The sequence below is a fragment of the Ochotona princeps genome, chromosome 5, assembly GCF_030435755.1.
Source record: "Ochotona princeps isolate mOchPri1 chromosome 5, mOchPri1.hap1, whole genome shotgun sequence".
Taxonomy (NCBI): Eukaryota; Metazoa; Chordata; class Mammalia; order Lagomorpha; family Ochotonidae; genus Ochotona; species Ochotona princeps.
Window position 1 is genome coordinate 93114947 of NC_080836.1, and position 19785 is coordinate 93134731.

A 19785-nucleotide genomic window follows, 5' to 3' on the forward strand; every position below is an offset into this window, starting at 1 on the left:
TATTTCAGTGGGCACTGTAGCATGGTGGATTAAGCTGCCATTCGGGATTGCAGCATCTCATGTCAGTGTCAACTCATTTAACCACTACTGTACTTCTAAATTAGCTCCCATGCCGATGTGTTAGAGATGGGGTGGATGATGCCACCCAGAAGGGAAACTAGTTGAGGTTCCTGGCTCCTAGCTTCAGACTGCTCTGATCTATGCCATTTGAGGAATGGACCAGCAGACAGATTCATTCTCTCTCTCTCTTTCACACTGACTTCTAAATTAATATATACAAAAGTAAGAAAGGGAAAAATCCCACAAAATGGGAAAAAGATTGTCTTTTAAAAAAATATATGGTCTTGTTAGGTGTTTGCAGATGGAATTAGTTAAAATTATGTCATAATAGAGTAGAGGGAGATGCAATCCAGTATAACTTGTGTCCTGGTACAGATTTTTACACACACACACACACATACACACAGAGAGAGAGAGAGAGAGAGAGAGAGAGAGAGAGAGAGAGAGCTTCATGTGTATATAAAGGTAGAAGTAAGGGTGTGAGGGTGGCACACCTGCTAGCTGAGAAGTGCCAGCACTGCCAACAAGCCTTTTTTTCTCTTACTTCTTTTTTTATTATTAACAATTCATGATACAGTTCCATAGTTCCTGGTATTTCCCTTACCTCCTCCCAGGTTCCCTTCCCACTCACCACTAAGTTTCCCTGTATTATTGCTGTATTACTGTTCTTCATAAACAGTCACATGACCATCATTGCAGGCCTGGAAAATGACAGAGTCCAGCATCCTATTGTCAAGATATAGTAAGTATTTTCATTGGGAGTCCATTTTGATCTGGAAGTAGAACTGCATACTGCATCGTATCCTCATATCTGGATATGATAGTCTCCATTACACAGTTACTATACATCCCTTTAAATGAAAAGCCACAATACAAAATCAACAACAGGAAGAAAAATAGAGATTTACAACACCATGAAGTTAAATAGCATGCTACTGAATGATTAGTGTCGCTAAAGAAATGAAAAAGAAAATCAAGAACATGCTTGAAAAAAAACGATGCTACTGTATGACCTATGAGTCATTGAAGAATTCAATCAGAAGAAAGTGTTTTGAAGAGATGAAACTGGTGAAAAACATCAAAATCCATGAGATAATTTCTGCTGATCTTTTTTGGTGAGATATGTCTCCTGTAGACAACAGATTTTTTTTTTTTAAATTCAGTCTACTAATCTATGATGTTTGATTAATGATTTAAGTCATTTACATTCAGGGTTAATATGAATAGACGGTAATTTGGTCTTGTCATTTTAGCAATGGGTTGTTCATTGATTTAGTCTTGTGTTGTCACTCTACTGGGATGTTTTTCACGTTTGCTTTTGATTTTGGTGGGTGCTAACCTCTAATTTTAAGGGATGGCTAAAATAGGCATATTCTTTTAACTTTTCCTTACTGTGGAACAATTTTATTTGATTTTCAAAGACAGAGGACATTTTTCCTGGGTACATTATCCTGGGCTGACAGTTTTTTGCTTTCATAATCTGGAATATGTTGCTCCATTTTCTTCTTGCATGTAGAGTTCCCTATGAGAGGTCTCCTGTGAGTTTAACTGACTTTCCTTTATGTCAATTGATTTTTTTTTCACGTGCACATTTAAGGATCATTTCCTTATGTTCGATTGAAGAGAGGTTGATTATCATGTGTCGTGGTGAAAATCTACTTTGGTCAAGCCTGTTGGGAGTTGTGCGCCGCTCCTGGATGTTGCTTCCCGATTCTTTCTCCAGTTTGGGGGAGTTTTCCCTTACTATTTCATTAAATATGCCTTTAATCCCAGTTTCTCTTTCTGCACTTGTGGGACTCCCATAAATCTTACATTTGGCATTTTAATAGTGTTTTTCAATTTTTGAATACTTTATTTAGCTTGACTCATCTCTGCTTCCAGCTTTTTATCTGTTTCCCCCTGGTTACAGGAAATATCTTCCAATTATGAGATTCTTTCCTCTGCTTGCTTCATTCTATTTTGAAGACTTTCCATTGTACTCTTAATTTGCTCCACTGTATTCTTCACTGTATTTCTGCACTGTATTTCTAATGTATCAGCTTTCATTTGATCCATCTCCAGTGTGACATATTCCTTAAATTCCTTGAACTCCTGCTTTTCGTGCTTCTCATTGTTAGTAAGAAGTTTTATAACAAGTGTTTTGAATTCTGTATCTCTCTTTTTGTGATGTCTTCCTCAGTTAACTCTGAGGTTGGCATAGAGTTTTGCTCCTTTGCAGGAGAGTCTTCAGTAATATTCATTGTGCCTTTGTCACTTGGTTATTGTACTTTTGGTTATCAGATTCTTCTCCTTGGGGCAGGTTTCGAAGCTGCTTCACTCATAGCTCTACAGTTCAATTTTACTCATTGCAGCTGGTACATGGCTCTTTGTTTGCAGCTAATTGTATCACTTCCTCCAGCAAGTTCCAGGTCTGGGTCCTTATGTTAGATATCCACCATGGTCTCCATAGCCCCAGCTCCTGGCTTACTAGTCTCCACCTCCTGTGACACTGTGCTGAGGCTGCACTATTGTCTCTACAACCTTTCTCCCACTTCTGGTTGGAGCAGGTCCTAGGATTAGGGAGACACCAGGAGTCCTAGATGGCTAGGTTGTTGTTGGTGGTGATCTTGCTGGAATCTGTCGGCCTTTAGGTCTGAGGGCCACACGGACCAATTTTGACCTGCACAATGTCAAAGTCAGTATTATTTTCCCTGTGGTACCAGCATTGCACTGAGCTCAGTGACTTCTCATGAGCTCATCACATGTGCAGCTCACTGTTGTCCCTGCAGTCTTGTATTCTTTGCCACACCGTAATAAATGGCACCTTATGTGCCACTACCAGAGTTCTTGATCTGCTGGCCATCAGGTCTGAGCACTACCTGGACCTGTCTTGGGTGGAACCTGTAGGGTGCCACACTGTTGCAGTTTAATGAGCCAGAAATGAGTTCATTCCTAGTTCTATGCATGCACAGTCTTGTACCATAGCCTTTGCTTCCCCACACAAAATGGCACCCGATTTTGCTCTAGAGTCGGACTGTGCTTTGAGGGCAAGGACGCGTTTAAACAGACAGAAGAACATTAGCCAGTGTGAAGAAGAAAGTGCACATTCCAGGAAATAGGACAGAAGACTGACAGACATAGGAAAGCAAGGGACACAATGGTGTGGTGTTGTGTGGACACAATTGTGTGATACCCCAGCAACATTTAGCAAGTAGAGATCTGAACTGCACTGGCAGCTTAAGAAGCCCAGGTGAAGTATGGAATAGATTTTCTCTTACCTCCCAGTGTTTCTTGTTATTACCTTATACCTTCTCTTGTAGTGATCGCTTATATATAGACCTTCTTAAACTTATTCAAAATTTAAACATGTTGTTGATTCCATTGAGATACTGGTACAGATTTTTTTTTTCTTTCCTAGACTCATAGATAGTCACAGTTGGTCATCTCTTCCAAGCACATGACTATCTCTAAGATCACTGAAATTCAGAATTTTCTCATTGGCTACCTGTTATTTCTCCTTAGATGATACTGAGTTTCATAAGCACATTCATAACCAATGTTACATTTTTAATGTTATCCTAAACTTGTCACTCTTTCAGTCTTTGTTCTTACTCCGTCACCCCATTATTCTAGTTTCTCAGGCCAGAAGTCTTTAATTAAGTTTCCATAAGTGTGTAACTGCCATCTCACTTTTAATGCATTAGTAAAACCTTCAGAAAATATATTTTAAAATAAAACCAGCCTGGTGAAATCAGAACATTTGTGCATTGATGGTGGGAATGTTTAAAGTACACCTGTTGTGGGATATAGCTTGGTGGTTTCTTAAGTGTTGCTCTTTCAACTGTCACATGACTCAGCAATCCTACTTCTAAGTACAGATCCAAAAGAATGGAAATCAGAGAGTGCAGCAGGTGTTTTTATAACAGCATTTACAGCATTTAATTTTTGTTTTTTACTTTTAATGGAAAGACAGGGTTACAGAGAGAAGGAGACAGACAAAGAGAAAGCTCTTCTGTTCACTCGTTTACTCCCCAAATGGCCAAAACTGCCAGAGCTGAGCCCAATTCGAAGCCAGGAGCTTCCTGCAGGTCTCCTATTTGGGTGCAGGGTCACAAGGCTTTTAGGCATCCTCAGTTGGTTTTCCAGGCCACAGTCAGAGAGCTGTATAGGAATTTTAGTAGCCGGGACATGAATCGGTGCCCATATGGGATCCTGGTACTTGCAAGTCATGGATTTAGCCACTGAGCTGTAGCATCAGGCCCTGTTCATAGCATTTTTGCAACACCAAGATATGGGAACTTAAGTATGCCTCAATTGATACATACAAAATCAGAATATTCCAGTGCGTGTGTGTATTTCAAAAACTTTGTTAAAAATATAATTTAGAGTTAAGGGGATTTTGATCCAGGATTTTTTTAATCCATGCAATTTTTTCAAAGTATTAATTTTTTTGTGAAGTTTTGAATCTTCTTGTATGTCTCATGAAATATTAGTTACCCGTACAAGTGAATGAATGTTCCATACAGGGTATAATATGAAACGACCTTGTGAACTTGATGCTTAATGAAATATGCCAGATTTAAAACAGTAAGTATGAGTCAACTTAAATGAAGTACATAGAATAGGCCAATGAGGTAGACTATGGTTTTCTAAGGGTTTGGAGGGAAGGAGAAAGGGAATGTTATTGTCTAATGAGCACACAGTTTTTGTTGGGCATGATGAGCAGTCTGAGAAATAGGCGGTTGTTTATGACTGCATCTGGAGCCTGCCATGATGCATTTCAGAATCCTTGTGGTTTTATTTTGGCTCCACTCTGTTCAAGTCATGTAAACAGCTCAACTGCTTCTTCTCAGGATTTCCTAGAGAAATGCAGACTCTTGGGACTTCCTGGAGACCTACAGAGCACAAACCTTGTTTTAATGCACCACACAGGTGATATGAGAAGGCAGAAATATCGTAAGCTTTGTTTCTAGCCAGTCGAACGCATTTGTTAAAATTACTAATCCACCAAAATCTATTGTCTGTAAAGTGGACAAAATGATAACTAGTGTTGTTACAACAACTGAACTAGATCCCTCTTGTGGTACCCTAGATGTTCAATGGTTATAAATTTCTCTTCTCCATGAAAACTGTGGGTCGAATGCAGTGGACAGAATGGGTCGCTGTCTCCTTGGCGACACTGTGCAACTGCAGTAACCTCAGGATTCCAACCTTGCTTCTCAAGCTCTCAGTGAATTTTATGCAGAGAGTGTGGTAAAGACTAGCTGGTTTGCTCAGGTAAGAGGAGTTTTTGGTTTGTTAATTACTGTGGGTGTTGGTTTCTTTTATTTCTGTGTCCACTTTAGTAAATTATTGGACATGTACTAATGTTAACTGGGTACTAATCATGTGGAGTGCTACTACTGACTTGAGCAAGCAAGTTGTCACTTCAAGAATTCATAATGCAACAGATGAACATAAACACAGATTAAAAGTCAGAAATGGAGAAGCACTAGCAAAGATCACAGTAAAGTTATAAGATAAAAAAAAAGTTTTGCCATATGTTTTGGTTCTTTAGTAGCTGTTGTCTCAATTTATTTTTAATTATTGAAATAAATATTTAATAAGAGAAACTCAGGTTCACCCTAGAGAATTAATGTTTGGTTTTTAGCGTGTGCTTGTATTGAGCAAGATTCATTTTCTTTTATATTTTAAAAATTGGAATTAATGTGCTCTTTTTGAGCAGTTCAATTTAATTACTACTTTAAAATTCAAAGAGAAACATTATTAAATATTAATAGGTCAATCTGTGAAAACATATTTCACTGAAAGTTTGGCTAGGTAAACAAACAAGGGTTGCAAAAAGTGTGATGGAGTTTAAGAATTAATAGAAATTATAGGTAACTTGCATTTTCTGGTGTTTATCTTATTTTCTGCTTTATAAAATTGGGGGGGGTTCTAAAAGGTAGTTATGAAACCACTGTAATAAAACCAGTAAAAAAGAAGACTGCGAAGAGATGCCAAAGGGAGAGATGAGAACTGTGACAAACTGGAGATTCCTGTTGTGCTTGAGAAGTAAGTTAGGTTCAGCCATGATCACTTAGATCCCAAATGTCCTGCAGAAAATAGGGAGAAGGAATCAGAAATCTGTATTTTAACATGAAATATCCTCTTTCTGCATTCTAGCTACTACAAATTAAGGAAATTTTTGTCTTTTGGGACTGGCTGTTTTCACTAACCATGATGGTTTTCATTTTCAGTTGCATCCATTTTGTTGCAAAAGACAGAGTTTTAGTTCCTTTTCATGGCTGAGTAGTATTTCGTAGTGTATTTACACCACATTCTCTTTATTCAATCTTTGACGGATGGTGTCATAACTACGTGAATTGATCTACAATAGATATAAATGCACAAATAATAGACTTGTATGCTCTTTTCATTCCTTATGGATAAATTCCCTAGAATGGGATGGCTGGATTACATGATAGATCTATTTTTCTGATCTCTGAGATATCTGCTCCATAGTGGTTGAATGCAAGATCCAAAGGTATGTTCCATAAATTGACATTTTGTGATTGCTGTTTGTTGATTTTTGTTTTGTGTTGTTTTGAGTTGATTTTTTTGTATTTGTTTTCCTGAATGGAGGGTTAAACCTGTGATTGTTAATGGAACTGAAGTATGTCATTGTAAAATTAAATATATATATGTATATCAAGGAAAGCATAGGAAAACTAGCATGAGAAGCCAGAATTTGCTCCTAAATCCACAATGTGAAATACATGAAATTTGAATATCCCATTTCTTTCTTAATTTCCTTAATACTGGATTAATATTAAGCACATATCCTGCCCAAACGAACATTACTATATCCTAAATAAAGGCTGCTGTTCTTCAAGTTTGCAACACTCATCCATACCAAGGACCCAGGAGCCTTCAGAACTAAATCACAATTTATCTAGCAGGATCACCCTGCAACTCAGATCTTCTCAGCCCAGACACAGTGCTAGGTTCATCTGGCAAGTGTTTTACAACTGAAAGGGCCTGGACTCCACCTGCAGAGACTCCAATTCAATTGATCTTGAGTTGGTTTCTGGCTTCTATAGTTTTAGAAATCCTGCAGGTGACTGGAATGTGTGGACAATTTGTCCGTCTCCAGCCTGATTACCCTAGTATCTTCTTGCTTCATGTTTCTAGGGGGCCCTAGGACTACCCAAGACAAGTTCCTGGCAACCTGGCATTTTTTTTTTTATCATCCCAGAACATTTATTGTTGACCAGAGACTATGAAGCAATTACAAACCACTTCCTATCTAAATCATGTCAGTTTACTTGTGTTTCATAGCAACCCTTCTCCCAACAAACTCAAATTCCCATTTTTTATTATTTCAGTCACTCTTGCCTACTGGGGAAGGAAAGAATCAGGGTGGATATCCTCTTGCTAGTTGTCAATTTTGCACAGCCTAAACAACATTCATAACAAGCACTGTGTTAAATCTCTCGCTTACTGTCAACGTTTGCTTTTTATTTTTTTTTTTTACTGTTTTGGTGCACTTTTACATCTTTCTCCTGCTAATTATTGAAAACAACAAATTAAATTCAGCAAAATGGAAGATCCAGGGAATACAGCAAATAATTACTCCTGCCAAGTATGAGTATTTAGCACCTGCATGTTTGAGAAACATTCAAATTGGTTTGCTTTGTATATGCTATAAAAGTGCTCCCTGGAGCTGAGGAACTCTCTTTTGGCTTTCTAGTTATTTATGTATTTATGTGATTTTTTAAAAAATATAGGAAATAGGTGAATTAGGTTAGTTTGGAAAGTCTCTGGGTACAGCCATGAAATTCTGGAATATTGCATTTGGTCTGGATCTCATATTGGCATTAGGTGTGGGTTATTAATTTGTGGACCTGGGGCCGGATGGATTATATTAAAGTATGACTTCGTACACTTTCCTATAACTCATTTTTTTGTCATGGAGCTTTATATTTCTTGGTGGCCGAAGGTTCACAAATGGCTCATAAATATTTTGTGAATGAAGGTTTGGGATGATAGTTTGTCATAAGCAGAATGAATTGATGCAAGAGAAGCAAAGGAGAATGAGCTGCAGCATTTTCATTGCTCCTACATATCTTGGGGGAACTGATTTAGAGGGCTGTGTAGTTTCTCTTTAATTACTTCAGAGATGGTTTTGGAAAATGCAACTCTAAATGGAGCACAGGATGATTTATGGCACTGTTTTATGAGATGGAATTAAAAATTCAAACCAGAATGTGAAACTGTGGCAGCATGGGGCTACTCATTAAGTGGCAGAACACCACCGTTCATTGACTGCACCTGCTGGAGAAGGAGCATGCTGATTCCTGACCATTTGACCGGACTCTTTAGGAATAAGATATTCTCAGATTAGTGACTGGGGGGAACTCTTTGTGGGGATTTGGGTGAAACTCTCTAACTGCCGAAACCAGAACAGTTGGCTATTTAGTAATAGTAGGATAGTCAGGGGGAAATTCGTGCAGTCTGCAAGTCATAGACACAGCCCTGCAATTTAAGACCTGTGGTTCAGCTTTCTTTATCTGTCAAGTAGGATTGGTAACAACCACAGGCTGTTCTACACAGATGAAATGAAATCATCTATGGGGAAGCTACAAGTATACAGGATAACGGGATATAAATGTGAATTATAGTGTTATTCTAAAATTCCCAAAGAAATTGCCTCAAGATCTTTTCATACATTAGTAGCATGAAGCAGAACAGTTGCTGCACAACTTGGTGGTCCACCTAGGGGGGTGTGATGAAGACCAAAAGGAGCCTCACTTGCAAATCTCTGGCATCTGCCCGTGAGCATCTGTTGAGTTTTCACGGGGTTCATGCTGCTTATACTGGCCATTTTATTGTATCAGTACTCACAGTCTACTCAGATGTGCTGAGAAACTGCAGTTTCCCCATCGCATCCAACACTCATCTTTGCTTGCTTTATTAGAACTCACCTGTTTAGTGGCAGGAACAGATTTAGGTGAAAATGTGAATCTGACAATAATTGAAATGATCCCTAAGTCTAGTTCCACAATTATAAATGACGTTATTTAGTTTCCTGATTTTCTCTGATGTTGCCCCCCAACATCCCTCACAAAAGTCTCTGTGGCCCCAAGGTAGCAGTGGAAGGAAGGGGACCTGGGGTCCCTCAGAAACTTCTGGTTCCTCTGCTCTCTGAGTGATGTTCTATCTTCTTGGTCCCTGAGGGCATTGGTACTGGCTATAACTCATGGTGGTTTTGTTTCATTGGGCTCAGCAACTTTCTACTGCACATGGCCTGGCCTCACCTCGATTCATCCTCCTTGAGTCTCGGTCACAATCTCCTTTCGTCTTTGATCACTCTCCCATCTTAGAGGAACTGTGAGGTTACCTCTGCTTTTATCAGCAGTAGCTGCTGCCTGTTAGCTGCTGGGCAGTCATCTTGCATGGGCTAGAAGGAATTCTAGGATCTGGTCATTTCACATACCAAACAAGCATGGCTTCAAAGAATTAAGCATGTGTTGCTCTTGATCATGTTGGGGCTGTTTTCTTGGATGTCACTACCTTCCTCAGCTACTCTTCATCAAAATTATATAGTGGCAATCTCCAATACAATCAGCTCTACAAGTCTTGGCTCTTGACTTACCCATTCATTTACCTGCCATTCTTCCTAATCTCTAAGTCAGAGAAGGCATTGTTCCCCGCTCCCCTACCACACATACACTACTCAACCCCTCAAAGATGGTCTCAGTCCCCAATAAGCACAATAGGCTGATAGACTACTCTTCCCCACGGCATGTACTCCTTTTGTCTGGCAAAGTCTGACGCCTGAATTTCATGGATGGAAGGGGTTGAATAGACACAATATGGAGCTTGCCCTTATAAAATTAATCCTCTGGGTTTGGTGCAAAATGGTCCCAACTGGAGATCATTATGCTCAGTAAATAAGAAAATCCCCAAAAGATAAATATCCTATGTTCTCTCTAATAGAAGAAAACCTTCATCTAAAATACAAAGCTAATTAATATATAAGCAAGCATGTATATATATATATATATATATATAAACATGTATAGATAGATAGATAGATAGATAGATAGATAGATAGATGAACTAGCTAATGGAGACTAGCGTACTGGGAAGTGTAGATACATTGCAGTACACATTTCTACTTCCAAATAAAAGGAAACTCCCAAAGAAACAGTTAAATATACCTTGACAGTATGATACTAGATTTTCTATCATTGCCTATAACTAAAATACCATGACATACTCAAATAGCAGAATGTTGGACTTGTGGCTATTATTGAAGGATTATACTCTTGTTAATAATATGGGGTAGTGCCCAGCGTGATGACCTAGAGGCTAAAGTTCTCGCCTTGAACGCACCGGGATTCCATATGGGTGCCAGGTCTAATCCTGGAAGCTCCACTTTCCCTTCAGCTCCCTGCTTGTGGCCTGGGAAAGCAGGTGGGGATGGCCCAAAGCTTTGGGACCCTGCACCCGCATGGGAGACCCGGAAAGAAGTTCTGGGCTCCTGGCTTCGGATTGGTGCTGCACTGGCCATTGTAGTCATTTGGGGAGTGAATCATCAGATGGAAGATCTTCCTCTCTGTCTCTCCTCCTCTCTGTATATCTGCCTTTCCAATAAAAATTAATAAACCTTTAATAATAATATGAGATAAACACTTGGGTGATAAGGGAAAAGGGAATGGAGAGGTGGGGGGGGGAAATCCCTATATGTAGAAAAACATATCATGGGACTAATAATACCTATGATAATAATAATAATAATAGTGATAATAAATCAAAGAGCAAAAAAAAAAAATCCCGACATCAGAGCCTGTCTTGAGGCAGAATTGTATTCCATGCTGGAAACAGAAAAGTAGCTGTTTTTTTTATTTGAACGATTTAAATACACTCCTTTTTTCCATCTAAACCTTCTTACACACAGGTTATGCAACTTTGCATCAGATACTATTTTAAGATGTAGAGGTACAGAAAGAATTGAAAAAATAAAAAGCTGCATTCCTACTTCTAATGAGGTGTCCTTTTGGTGCGTGTGTGTGTGTGTGTGTGTGTGTGAAGGGTTGAGAAAAAATAAGTAAGTAAATCAAGTGTGTGAAGTAGTGTTAGGTAGTATGAAAGGAAGATATAACAAAAGGGGATGGTAGGTGATCTACATTCAGTAATAGGCTTGACTTTGAAACTTACACTTGTACAAGACCTGACTAAAACAGGATAGGAAGTCATGGTGTCGTCGACTCTTTGGGGTCCTGATAGAGATGGTCATGTAATAAAGTACAAGTGGAAAGCATGTTAGTATGCTTCAGGATATTCCTGGAACTGGTCCTTTGTCAACACTTTCCCCGCCCCCGCACTCCGCTCCTGTAAGTGATGCTTGGTTTTAGATAGATATATGCACATTGGATGCTTCCTGACATGTCACAAAGATTATTCAGATCCACATTCAAAGATATTTGTCATTATTTACATGGTTATTAATTTACTTATGTACCAGTGAGAGTAGTAGAACTGGGAATGAAAGATGTGATGATGTTCCTGTTTTCAGAGAATTCTTGATCAGTTAAGGAGGAGGGACTTATATACAAGCATCTTTCAGAAATACAGAGAAGCCATCTGGGAGGTCAGAAGAGGCCCACCCAGAGAAAGAAATGGCAAAACTCAGTCATGTGGGAATAGTGAACAGGAGTTAGCCAAGCTATGCTATAAAACAGCCAATCTGAGCAAGAAGAAACATCAGTTATTGCAGGCTGGCAGAACATGCAAATAAACTAAACACAACACAAAGCTGCTCCAAGGGAGGTGCATGGCAAGTGATACTAAGAACTGAAGCTGGAAATACGAATTGGATGAGGAAAAATCAGAGTAAGTCTGACCACTAATGGGCACATCTGTCAATGGGACTTTGCTCTATGTCGCCGAGCCACTTGTTTGTTCTCAGCTCTCCATTTCTACAGATAAGATTCATTTCTCTGTGCAGTTTACACTTTCCACAGTCGGGGAGCCCCCTCATTAGAGCTGTCCAGGCTGAGCGAAGAAATGTTTGCCCTGTATGTTCTGCTCATGCTGATTCAGGCACTATTGCCTGTTGTTGACATTTAAAAGTTATATGCATATCTGTTTTTATTTCATGAAGTATAGTTTAGAGGGTACAGACTATCATGTGTTTCTCCTCAGTACTGTACCTAATATATGTTTGTTAAAAATGCATTTTATTACTTTAAACCTGCATTGTCCATTGTAGTAGCCATTAGGAACATATAACTATGTAAATTTGAATTAATTAAAACCAAATCAGATGAATATTTTCTTTTCCATCTTCATCATCCACATTTCAAGTGCTTAACAACTAACATGTGGCACTGTGTTAGACAGCGGAGAAAATATGCCCAGCATCAAGGAAATTTTTATTGGCTCTCACTGCTTTATAGTATAATTTTTGGAAGGAATCTCCAGATGAGAATTGCTTCAGGCCAATGTGAAGTACTATCTATAAATTGTTAAAAGAGCACCATTCAATTCTATTGCACACGATATTAAAGTTATTGATGAAACATTATAATTGGACTCAGGTAATTTATTTTAATTGGTTTGGCAATATGAAAGTAGGTATTTATTGAAGAAATAGAAATAATAGCATTTTATTGATGTCTACTCTGGGTCAGATACTATGATAATATGTTATATATTTTTATGCTATGTCTAGGTTTTAATCTTTAGAACAACCTTGGAGCTGTATTGTAGTGTAACATGTAAAGCCATTGCTTGAGATGCTGGAATCTCACGTGGGTACTGATTTATGTTCTGCTCATCCCACTTTCAATCCATCTCCCAGTGGATGGCCTGGGAAAAGCAGTAGAAGATGGCCCAAATGTCTGTGTCCTTGCCACCTTAGTGGGACACTCAGATCAAGCTTCTGGCTTCTTCCATTTTGGATCTGAGAGAGTGAACCAGTGGATTGAAGATCTCTCTCTGTGCCCCTCTCTTCCTGTAACTCTGACATTCAAACCACCTTTTGAAACATTTTATTCAAGAAAAGAGGGCTGAGGTCATTCTGGTGAAGTAACTTTTCTAGCAAAGTTGATAGGAAGGAGTAGAGAGAGTGGCCCAATCTAGGACTAAATTCAAAGCCTGCCTGGAGAATATTTCATACATATAAACATGTTCATACATGTTTGTATATACATATAAATTCAAGTCTGTATTCACAAACCTAAATACCCACCCCCATATATGTATATATGTAAAGACAGTTCAGAAAGTTCATGGAAGAGTAGAATTTAGAGGTAAGTTTATTTTGGTGAAAACCAAACATTGAAACACATTCAGAGTTTTTTTATTTTAATTTTGAATTTTGCATTTTATGGTATAATTCCATGGAGTCTGGGATTCACCACCCCCTCCAAATTTCTACCCACTGACGGATTTTTCCCATATTATTACAATAGGATAACCCTACATAATTATATACATAATTATAATAATTACATATAATTATAATTCAGTCAGTTGGTTATTTAAGTATGTCCCAACATTGCTGGTACAGACATTGTCAGATAGTCCAGCATCCCATTGTCAAGATATTTACAACAGTTTCATTGGGAGTCCACCTTTGATTTGGAAGTAGTGATACATACTGCATTGTATCCTCACATCTGGGTATGATAGTCTCTACTACTTATCACAGTCCCTTAAATGAGAAGCCACAAAATAAGGCCAACAGCAGGTATGAAGCTAAAACAAAACCAAAAAGAAGAAAAAAAATCAACACCATGGAGTCTAAAAAACACAGAGTTGTTAATGCTATATGTGGCAGTAGACTACTCTCTTCAACCATCACTGCTAACTCCTAGGATCTCTGTAAGCAGGAAACAAAAATACAAACAAAAACAAATTTTAAAAAAATATCAAAAAGAAAATGCCCAGAACAACCTTTTTGTAATAACCTTTAAAACAACCAGTGCGGAGCCTGGCATGGTAGTCTAGTGGTTAAAGTTCTTACTTTGCACGTGCCGAGATCCCATGTGGGTGCATTTTCTAATCCCAGAGGCCCAGCTTCCCATCCAGCTCCCTGCTTGTGGCTTGGGAAAACAGTCAAAGACAGCCCAAAGTCTTGGGACCCTGCACCCATGTGGGAGACCCAGAAAAAGCTCCTGGCACCTGGCTTTGGATTGGCTCAGCATCAGCCATTGAGGCTGCTTGGAGAGTGATTCCATAGATGGAATATCTTCCTCTCTGTCTCTCCTCTTTTCTATATATCTGACTTTCCAATAAAAAAATAAAATAAATTAAAAAAAAACAACAACCAGTGCATGTTCAAAGTGGTCCATTTTCCCAGTTAAGATACTGTGTCCTTATCCATCTCACATCCTCCTTGCCTACTTTACTCTGGTGAGGGTGTTTTTCTTGCACACATTGTGCTCACAGCAGCTTGTCACTGAGTTGACTTCCATGCCTCTGGATGGCTCATGTATCCTATGTGTGAACCATTCTATTCCATATGTTAACCTGGACTCAGAACCTAGCCGCTGTTCACTTCTCAAACAGGGAAATTAATGTCTGTCTGCCTCAGTTTCCATATCTGTAAATGGGATGGATCGTGGTTTAGCTCATCAACAAAAAATCAGTGAATGGATATTTAAAAGTGGTTATAAGCCTGTTCCGTTCATATTGACCCTCCGAAGACAGTGACTAAATAAAAGTGAATAAACATTCTGTGTTAGAAGTGATGCTTATGATCTGCTTCGCTTTTTCTGGAGTATCTGGGTCAAATAAAGGTTCTGCACATTACTAAGTATCTGGCGCTGGGAAAGCTGCTTAACATCACTTGCTTTCTTTTAGCCTCAAGTCTGCCCTTATTAAACAGGAATAGGAATAATGACCATCTCAGAGGGTCATTTTGTGGATTAGTGGAGGTGACTTATGTAAACTGCCTGCTACATTGGAGCTGTTCAGCAAATCTGAGCTTTCTTTATCACTAAAATCCTTGCATGGGGTTGCCTTCTCAAGGGCTTGTTAAATTTGGAATAGTATCTGGTCAAGGATAAGGGAAGTGTCTTGCCTAAGGTGATGGAAAGTTCATACTTTAGTCCTTAGCACATCATGCAAGGAGCAAAGCAGACTTACCGGACTCTGGAGGAACCTTTGCCAACCCCTGCTAACCCTACTGCTTACTAAAAGTGTCACCCGTCTTGTACACAGTGAATATTGCCAAGGCCAACGTGAGCACAATCCACAGTCTGAGGCCTTCCTGGTTTGGGTCCAGAGGTGTCTCTACTTCCCCATAGAACTTTTTCTCATACTCCCTTGTAGCTTTGGCACACAAAGAAGAAAATTATCTTCTCTGCATCTCATGTCACTGTTGGAAGACAGAAGCATTTGATTTCCCTTTTTCTTTTTGTACATCTTGGAATGACTGCCTCACTTTCCCTCCCAGATATGTTGAGAGATCTGAGGGATTGGAGTCACAGGTGTATTAGCCACTAGAGTTAGTGCACATATTGACACACAAGACTTGACAAAATGGTGGAGGGCATGGGGGTTGAAATTACTTTAAAGTTATATGTAATCATAAAATGAAACTTTACTAATCACATCTTTGGTTATTCATTCAAATACAATATTCACAGTTTTTGAGTTTGGCTTCCTATTTATTAGTGGTTCTCATCCAGTTATTGGGTGTGTTCTAATCATAAATGAATTGTTAAAATCCTTAAGCTGAAGAAATCACAGCACAGGGGTCATTGATTATTTTTAAAAAGATGTTTTATAAGGAAAAATCAAAGATCCATGAAAAGACAGTCCACTCCTTCTGGCACTGTTTGGGAATAAAAGGGACACTTTGCTCCAAGCTCCAAGATGGTAAAATGACATTAAAGACACTGAAGTAAAGGGAGGCCCCATGAGTAGCTGCACACCTAAATGCATATTTCACAAGCTTTTGTTCCAGGAAAAATGAGCTGCAGTACAACACTTAAGAGTATGTGTTAGTCAAGATATGTAAGACTGGGTACTTCATAAAAAAAAAAAGGTAGATATAGTGGCAAATAATGTATTACTCTTAAAATTCAAACTACCATGAAATTATGCTGCAGTATCTAGTCCACAGAGATCTAGTTTCCTTTATAATGCTCCTTAGTGTTCTGTTACTGGTTAGCACTTCTCTGCACACAGCCATTGCAAGGAAGGAAGGGCAAGGAGAGGATGCTCTCCTTGTTTTTAAGGACATGGCCCGAAAGACACTCAGCTTTGACTGTTCAAATGCCATTGGTTGGAACCTTGACATGCACTGGGACGTTGTGGTTGCTAATCTATCTAACCATGTGCTTAGCAAGAATTACAAACATGGCAGAGACGATGGGTAAGACCTAAGGTGAATTTGGTGTCAAAAAAGCATAAAAACTTTGCTTCAATGTTCCGCAGGGCCTAGAAGAGGGCCACATGCTGAGCCAGCCCTCACAGTTTTATCCAGTCAGTAGAACTTGCCATCCCCTGGCACTCAGAAATTAATACCACAGAAATAAGACTTTGACAGTATCTAACATTTAAAGCCTTTTATTCTATCTAGACTAGTACAGAATGTAAGGAATTAATGCATAAGAGCATAAGTAAAAATGCATGCCACAAAGATATTCTAATAAAGTGGCAGGAATTCCCAGAAATGTTACACAGACACCATCTCTTTGCTGACACATTCATTTACCACTTCTTAGACTGGCTGGTTCACTCCTGAGAAGACTGTAATAAGCAGGACTGGAACAGTTTAAAGCCACAGTTTAGGAGCTTTATGCAGATCATTCATGCGGGTGCTGGGGCCCAAGGACTTTAGCCTTTATTCATTGTCATTGGCCAGGAGTAGGGACTTGAACTAGTGTCCATACAGGATGCCGGCATCACAGGCATTGGGTTTACCTGCTAGGCTATCTCCTTGTCCCCAGTGAATGAGGGTCTAAGGTGAGCTTACAAATGTATGTAGCTTCGCTTTAGCCAGCGCTAAGGTCACTGAGGTTGAGTAATGGCAACTTAGCATGCAATGGAATACAAAGAAAAATGGGGACAAATGGTGCCAAAGTTGGTGTTTTTGGAGATTGCCTCTGGATCTCTGCTTGCCTAGTCCATGTGGGAAGCTATAGGTCCATGGCACACCATGTCCCAGGGGAACCCCTGACAGGAGTCTCAGCTAACTGAGATCTCAACCTGGCCTGTTCACTGGGCATGCAGCAAGCAGTGGAGTGCTCCCAAGTCTCTCTTCTCTGTCTCATGAAAGTGAGTTGTGCTCGGAATTCCTTGGTAAGCAACTCGAGGAATTCAAATGTTACATTCACCCTGTTTTTCAGCCAGATGTAACAAGTTTTCCCTGAAGCACAGCTTCCTGTCCTGCTTGCAAAACATGATCTATAATTTGATTGGAGGGCTCAGAGAGATAGACATGCCTACCAGCCAGTCAACATGTTGTTGTTAGATGGGAGTACCGTCGGGACCACCCTTCTTTTTTTGCCCCCTATTCCTACTCTTTATTGGTGGTTATTGGTTCTATGGAACCCTCAGAATCTTGTCCTCCTCTTTCTGCCCTGTGTGGAAAAAGTTTCACCCTTTTATTTGGATTCTGTGTCAGCAGATATTTGTTCTTTTTGTAGGAGCTCTTAGTAATGGGTGTTCTTGTTTGCTTTCTTGTGTTTCACTGTGGTCATGGGTCAGAGGAGTTCAAGGGAGTTAGAATCTGAAACATGGAGTCAGACAGCTTCTGAGACAGATTCCTTTGACTTGCAGTAGAGTGATGGGGTGTCAACCCCACAGAAAGTGCTCCTCCCCAAGGAACAGCTGTCCTTGACTTGGGAGTGCATCTTCTGTGTGGGTGCTAGCCTACACAACCTGGGCAACACCTGCTTCCTAAACTCCACTGTACAGTGCTTGACCTACACATCATTGCTGGGCAACTACCTACTCTCCCAGGAGCATGCAACCATAACTGCCACTGGGGGGGGGGGTGGTGGTTCTGTATGCAGAACCACAATGTGCAGGCCTTCACCATCAGAGGCAATGCCATCAAGCCCATCTTCTTCATCTGAGATCTGAAAAAAGATCACCCAGAGCCTTTGCTTAGGGAACCATGAGGATGCACGCAAGTTTCTCCACTACACCACTGATGCCATGCAGAAACCATGCTTGAACGGCTGTGCCAAATTGGACCGTCAGACGCAGGCCACCATTTTGGTCCACCAGATTTTTGGTGCATATCTGAAATCATGAATGAAGTGCTCACAGTGTGAGAACATCTCAGACACCTACAACCCCTACTTGGATATAGTGCTGGAGATTCAGTGAGCTGCAACTACTGTGCAAGCTATGGGGCTCTTTGTGAGCCAGATGTCCTAAGCAGAGAGGATGCCTGGATGTACCCCAAAGGCAAGGGGAAGGTGTCCTCCAGCAAGTGCCTCAGCTCGCCCTCAAGTACTTCACCAGCTTCAGAGGTGGCCAGATCACCAAGGATGTAGGCTACCCAGAGTTCCTGAAAATCTGTCCCTATGTGTTCTAGAGCAGCAGCAAGCCTATCACCTATAGACTCTATACCATCCTGGTCCACTCAGGCTATGACTGCCATGTGGGCCACTACTGCTACTACATGAAAGCAAGGATTGTACAATGATACCAGATGAATGGCTCCCTGGTGCATTCCAGCAACGTCCAGGTGGTTCTCACCCAACAGGTCTATGTGCTCTGCTACCTGTGAATCGCCAGCTCTGAGAGTCCTGAGGGCCCAGTCTCCCACACAGGCTCTACATTCCCTGGCAGGCTAGTGGTGACTCCAGATCCCTTGGGGAAGAGCTTGGTCTATGAGACCACACCTTCACCATTGCCAGCAAAGTGACACAACTCTGTGTTGGAGAAAAAGCGACAGTCTGCAGAAGAGTTAGTTGTGTTTATTTATGGCTCTGTGTTTGGCCTGATGATGCAGAATGGACATGGCCCTCCAAAGCCACCCTTGCCTCGGCCCCAAGTCTGCCATGACTGCCTTTGCCTCCACCTTGATCTGAGAGCTGCCTTGGCTACTTCCATGACCACAAAGAGACTGGATATGTAAAGCCTTCTTATGAGGCATTTCTACTTAATATAATTATCACTGGACAACCCCCACTCTCACCAGTGGTATCCCCGTGACCCCTCAAACTAAATCTAATTCTTATTGTTTTATGACTGAATTTAGTCCATATTAAGAAAAAAAGAAAGAATCCTGTCTCTGTGAGATAGTTTAAGCCCTTTTGCTACTTAAAAAACATCGCAAAAATTCAAATATTTTGAATTCCTGGGATTTGGTATTTCCAGTGCGGCATTCTGGAGATATCAAAGAATTTATCTCCCATTTTGTAGAGGCAATTAATCAGGCTAATTAGGTTATATTAAAGATATTGTCAAATGCCAAAGGTGGTAAAATTTTGTTGTGTGGAATTACGGCTGTGGATGTCCATGGAGTTGTGAAAGTCTAATTTTAGTTTGTGCACTTTTAACAATTTAGTTCTACAGTTGTATCCACTTGTTCACTTCATGCTTTTAGGATGGCTTATATTATTGAGAATACTGGAATTTGGATTTTCAGCTTGGTGGAGGGATTTCACAGTGGTGACCATTCAAGACTGCATTGGTTTAATGGCTTTTCACTGGTGGGTTTATGGTGAACATTACTACTGCTGAACTTGGTTGGTGCTGGCTTCATGAGTTTTTGGAGTGTATGTT

At 40.0% G+C, this 19785-nt stretch overlaps 1 pseudogene; it reads left to right on the forward strand.

The window, feature by feature from the left end:
- The first annotated feature begins 11354 nt into the window (after positions 1 to 11354).
- Positions 11355 to 18922, forward strand: LOC101528518 (ubiquitin carboxyl-terminal hydrolase 36-like; annotated as a pseudogene).
- The last annotated feature ends 863 nt before the right edge of the window (positions 18923 to 19785 follow it).